Source organism: Orycteropus afer, unplaced genomic scaffold (assembly GCF_000298275.1).
Source record: "Orycteropus afer afer isolate SDZICR_OR568_19922 unplaced genomic scaffold, OryAfe1.0 scaffold00097, whole genome shotgun sequence".
Taxonomy (NCBI): Eukaryota; Metazoa; Chordata; class Mammalia; order Tubulidentata; family Orycteropodidae; genus Orycteropus; species Orycteropus afer.
In genome coordinates, this window is record NW_006921684.1 from 101,547 (window position 1) to 108,176 (window position 6,630).

Consider the following 6,630-nt stretch of genomic DNA (forward strand, 5'->3'; position numbering starts at 1 on the left):
GAAAAAAAAAAAAAAGAATAAGCATAATAATAATTTTGAAACAGACAAAAACAAACAAACTAAAATAAAAGGAAAAAAGGAAAAAAAAATCTGGGCAGGGCAGGGCAGGGTACCCAGGCTGGAATGGAATTCTTGCCAGCCTAGAGTGTGGGTGGGTGTGAGGGATGGCCTTACCTCCATTCACCAAGAGGGTCTGGGGTTTAAGAATAACAAGGGGAATATCACACCTTTCCAGATATTCCTGTCCAGAAAGTCTTTGCAGTCCCTGGCAAGTGGAGGCTATCTTGGATCCTGGAATTGGAGAGAATACTGTTGTTGTAAATATCCAAAATGGTTGAACCACTTGTAAATATTCAAAATGACTGCACCACAGGAAAGCCAAAGCTCATGGCTCAGCCTGTCTCCCTTTTCACTGCTTCCCCTTTTATTCACCAGCCACAAGTTCAGTCCTCCATACAGCCACTGGCTAGCAGGACCAATTTTTCAGTTAATTCTTAGGTCATAACCTCACTTGGCAATATCCAATCTGTCTGTGCTGTCAGGATCACTGATAGACCGCAGCTCTGTATATCTCCTTTTTCGGGGTTTTCATGCAGGTTCTTCTTGTAGTTGGAGTTTAGTTCACTTCTGTATCCTTCCTTTCAAAGCTGAGGTCTCCAGGTTTATCTTCTGTATCTGTATTAATTGGTTTCCCTTTACTTTGTTGAAGATCATCTATGTTACTTGCCTATTCTGCCATCTTACCGGCATTCTATATTTAGTATCTTGACAAGGATTTATGTTATTTTTTTTCTCTGTGGTTGCTATTCCTCTTCCTCATGACTGTGCCATGAGTGAGTCATTCTTTTATATCCTGACCAACCCTCAATCTTTCTTGGGAGCACTTTGTGGTGGAGGTCTATGGAAAACAGCCAGTGAATGGATGTGAGTCCTCCTGTGTCTGCCCTACCAGGAGATTCTTTGTACTCATGTTAGTCTATACTTGGACTTTAACAGAATTCTTTTAACTGGCTTTCATGATGCCCAGAATATCCCCAGGTAAGCATGTGCTTGCATCCTGACTCTCTTTGAATTTCTGACTATATTTAGGTTTCAGTTTACTTATTTGCTCTGAGAACTCAGTTGTTAGAAGGGTTCAAAATTTGGTTATTTAACTAAAGACTGAGCAATCTACTTCCGTAGAGGTACTTCCTAGGAAACAAAAAGGAGGGGCTACTATGAGTTGGAATCAACTCGACAATACTGAGTTTGTTTTTTTGGTTTGGTCTGTATTTTGTTGTTATAGTTATAAGGATTAGATTCATACAACTTAATGCATCATAAGTATGTCAGAAGTCCTCATTAAAGGGTTTTAAACAAGAAAGTTATGATTATTTTTTTTTAATCCTGATTTGGGTGAAAGTTTACAGAGCAAATTCACTTTCCACACAGCAGTTCATGTATACTTTGTCTCATGATGTTGACTACAATTTACCCCAATGCAACAGCTTCCCTCCCACTTCCTCTTGATAGTTACTTTTTCCTTGTGTCCAGCCCCCTCCATGCACTCCTGCCCTCTGAGCTATCTCCCTGTGCATAAACAGCCCTTCTTTCTCCCATGATTATAATCTCCAAGGAGTGTATCACAAGTAAATGTTCAACTTATATGCCTGACTTTTGTTTGGTTGGAAGCCATAGGTGGGGGTTGAATTCCAGACCTGAAGGGAAGCTAGGGGCCATAGTCTGAGTGGTTCCACCAGGCTCTATCAGAACAGCAAACCTGGTCTCCACTTTCCCCTTTTTTTTCCCAAATGATTTTGAGTTTTCTTCCACGTTGTTCTGTCTCTCTATCCAGGATCTCCTACATAGATGCCCCTCCAAGTGGTTGACAGTGGTGGCTGGGCACCATCTAGTTCTTCTGCTCTCATGGTCGTATAGGCTGCAGATCTCATGGTGTACTATTCACTAGGACTAATTGTTTCCATGAATGTTTGGTTTTCTTTGTTCTTCTTTGCTCTGGATGAGGAGAGATCCATTGTTGCATCTAGATGGTGGCTTGCAAGCTTTTAAGATCCCAGTCACTACTTCCCAAAGTAGGAGATGGAACAGTGTTTTGTGTAATATGTTATGTCAATTGAGCTTGATGTTCCCTGCAACTATGGTCCTGAGCCCACAGGTTCAACTACTTAGTCCCTCTGGGTAGCTGGCTGTGACCAAGTGACTACGAACTTATTCCTTGTCAGCTCTACCATACACATGGGAATTCTTACAGAACATGCAAATACACTTGTAGAACCATTGTCTCCCAACCCTATACATGGTCTTGGGTACACTCTCCTCTGTATAGACATACTTAATAGTTCAGCCTGTCCACCCATATATCCACCTGTATACTCATGTTTGCCTTCACTGACAACACTGTACTGTATATGCAAAAGGGTTCACCTTTGTTGTCAGCACTTCCATGTACCTCTCTATGTCTTCCTCTTCTTTAATGCCACGATGTTGATCACTCACATTTGGTACATTGCCCTTCTTTTCACACAAATCAGTACTTATCTCTACCTATCTAACAGTGTTCCCTCCCCTCCCTTTCTACCCCTGGTAACCAACAAAAAAAAAAATCTCCTCCCATATATAAACCTTTCCTTGACTTTTACAATAACAGACTAATACAATATTTGCCCTTCTGTAATTGACTTATTTCACTCAGCATAATGTCCTCCAAGTTCATCCACATTATGTGGTGTTTTGCAGATTCTATGTTATTCTTTAGGGTTGCATAGTATCCCATCGTGCGTATGTACCATAGATTGGTTATCCATTCCTCAGTTGATGAACACCTAGGTTGTTTCCATCTTTTGCTATTGTAAATAGTGCTGGGATGAACATGAGTGTGTATGATTAAATTTTAAGTAAGGAAAGAAAATTCCTTTGTTTGAGGAGTATCAAGATGTAGGATACAAAATTAGAAGCAAGAATAAATAAAATATCAAGAAGCAGTAGAGATCAACTAAACTAGAGATGATGAAATTATGAATATAGTAGCAAAGAGAAGGGAAGTATAGACTAATGTAAGGATGTCTCTTTCTTGGAATTAGAATAGATAAGTATTGGATTAGATATGGCAACCAAAAGCAAACCAAATTCACTGTCATCAATTTAGATCTGATTCATAGCAACCCCTCCTTTGGTTTCTGAGGTGGTATGACTATGGAAGCAGATTGCCCAATGGCAAAGTGGCATGTGAAAGAGCAAGGTTAATGACATTCCTTAAGTTTCTTTTTGAACAATGGATTTGTGTGTACTTGCTGAGTAAAGAAAAAAGTAGAGGAGAAGACAACACTGGTTAATGAAACAAATAAAATAAACCCCAAGCTACAAAATTCAACATATAGCAGCCAATGAGCTATTCAACAGCAATTACCCATGCTGTGACTCAGGGATCCAGCATTTTTTCACCTCTGAATCTGTCATGTCTTACTTAAGGTTTCAGAATTCTTAAGTTCTAGGCATTTGATGGGAACTTAGATAGCAGAATAGTACACTACTTCATAATAATTTCAGTGAAGAAATGACATTGATCAGTCAGGATGCATAAGAATATGTGACTTTTGGTTCAAATCAAATAATGGTTCAAAAGATCATGGCACAGTTTTGATATGGACCTAAAATAATTCATCCTCATTTTAGCATATTTCTCCGTGACCCAAGAACTACCTACTATACAAGCCTTATTTCTCTATTTATATACTATAATTGATAGGGCTACTTCTTAGGTGCTCTTCACATTCATAAAATAAAGTGTTTCTTTAAAAAAAAATCAGTAACAGAGCAATTTTTATAATTTTGCCTTTAGGGCTTTAATATACATTGATACTGCTATTTTCTCATTCAATTTAATCCTAGAAACTTACTGCATAATTATTTTTTCATATTTTTAAAATTTTCCTAGTTATATGCTATTTAATTTTATCATATTCTATCATTTTGTCATCTGCAAACTTTCCTTCATGTTAAGAAAAATGAAAAAAAAAATGATTGAAAAAAAAAATCTTAGAACAAAAAAGATTGAATCCATTTTTTCTTGGTAAATTATAAGTCAAGTTTTAATTATTATAACTAGGCATGAATTTTATAATTTAGAAAACTTATTTGTCACAACCTTAATACAGTTTCACACATCTCCAAATATACATTAGATAGCTGATAGAAAGTGGAGTGGTTTAGAAATTCAATGTTTAAGTTCAATAAATCTCTGTGCCATGTTTTCACACATAAAAAAATATATTACCTATAATAAGAAACACATTTTGTATTACAGCCCAGAACAAACTGAGAAAAACACAAATTTACAGAATATCAATTTTATGCCAAGGTTTATATAAGACATTATTGATACATAGATAAATAAATTAGAATCCTAATCCTCAAGGGAATTTGAAGTCTGAATAGAAATGACAGAAACATTCTTTTTGCTATACTAAAAATTGTTGCCTCTAAGGAGTATAAAGATGTTATAAAAAGTATTTATGGTTTTATTAGTGTAATATTACAGATCCAGTTGTAAATACAGAATTAGCTTTTCAACTTAAGTAAAAATTTAGAAGTTTAAATTTGTATCAGTAGAATATAGTATAAATAAATACCTGATGTTCAGCACAAAGATTAGTCTGTTTACACAAGTGATTTTGCCATTTTTATTGTATTAACCTGGTACTAACCTGCTCAAAGGAACACAACAAACAAAAAGTAAAATCTGATTCTAATCAGACATTCAAAGAGTCTCTTATGTAAAGGTTGGTGATTGTGGTGATTAAATCAACAATCAATTATTATTCACTTAATTCTGTCCATGTCATTGTTCTTGTAATTATTACCTAAAGGTCATAGATAAATATATCAAAATATTTACCCCAAAGTATTTTCAAGATGATACAGAGATGCTTTATTACAAAAAGTAATATTTCTTTCACAGGAAAAACTAGATTCACTAGAGGGAGAGATGAGAAAGCAAAACAGATTTTTAGGTACAGTTTCAGCAGCAGTCTCTGGTAAATATCAACTAGCCTTCTCATAAATGGCAATATCTTGCTTTAAAAAAGGAACCCCTTTTGTTGTTAGGAAACAGGAATAAAACCTGGTCTCACAGGAATAGAGGTTATAAGAAGTAAGCAGATTAACTATTCCCTGATCAACTGGGTCAGTGTTTGGAACAGTATTGCAATTATAGTGGAAAACAGGAAAGTATATCTCTAACTGTGGTAGGCTAAGAGCTATTTGGAATTGACCATTCCCAGTGGTGTCTTAAAAGAATCTCTCTCTATTTCATTAAGCGTTATTTGCTGAGGAACTGAGATTGAATATTGGGTTTATGGTGAACAACTAATTTCAGATTTAAACCACAAGTACTGATTAAAAAGAAAATAAATTTGTAAACTTAGAACATTTAATATATGAAAACATAATTTTTACTTGTTAAGAATTTAAAAAGTTCTCAGAGCATTGTGTGTGGTGTTTGCATGCCATCCATGTGCTTTTGTGCATACATACACACAGGATACATAAATTCTTCTCTGATATTTACAATAGTTCTTTGAGTTAATTTTTTATATAAATAAAAAATATCTAAGCCTCAAGCAATGTAATTAAATTCACATATTTCAAGACTATACAGAAGTAGGGACTCTTTTTACAATTTATTCACCATACATTGATGTGTTCATTTCTCTGAATATCAGATTAAATATGATGTTTTATGTACTGTGCAGTCAATTCTAACTCATAGCAACTATAGAGAACAAAATAGAACTGCCCCATAGGGTTCCCAAGGCTATAATCTTTATGGAAGCAGATTGCCACATCTTTCATCCATGGAGTAACTGGCAGGTTTAAAATGCCAAACTTTGGATTAGCAGCCGAGCACTTAACAACTGTGCCAATAAGTTCCTTCAGAATAAACATCATTTTGTAAATTTAAAAGGCGGTGGCAGATGCTTTTCAGCACTTTCTTCAAGCACAGGAAGATGGCTAAAGATCTAATATATGTGAGAAAAAATTTAAGTATTTTATTATTCAATATTTTAGTTGCAATTTATAGAAATTTACACTAAATGAGGCAAATAAAAATAATTTATTGAAAAAATTTGAAGATATCTGGTGTAATTGAATGAAGAGTTGACCATCAAACCTCTCAATTGCATAATACAGCTGTGTGATAAAGACATCTGAAAATAGAAACAAGAGGATGAAACACTACAAATTTAAATTTACAAAATGATATTTATTCTGATCAGAATCTTTTATAGACTCTTTTATTAAAATGTTCAGTAATGGTAGTTGGGCCCCATCCAGTCCTTGTGTCATGACAAATGCGACATATTCGCAGAGGTACATGTTCTGTTTCCTCCTTCTACTCCTGTCTCTCCTTCCTGTGGTGTTCAGGGAGAACAGAAACTAATTGTTGGACCTGGGATGGCCAGATGGTAGGAAATATGACTACTGACATTTCCTGACTTCCACAATCTACAACTTGCATCAGAGAATCTCAAAAGGATAGAGGTTTTATACCTAGAGAAGAAGAAATAGCACTAAGTCAAAATAATGTTGCTGTTGTTGTTATGTGCCATGGAGTCGGACCCTACTCATAGC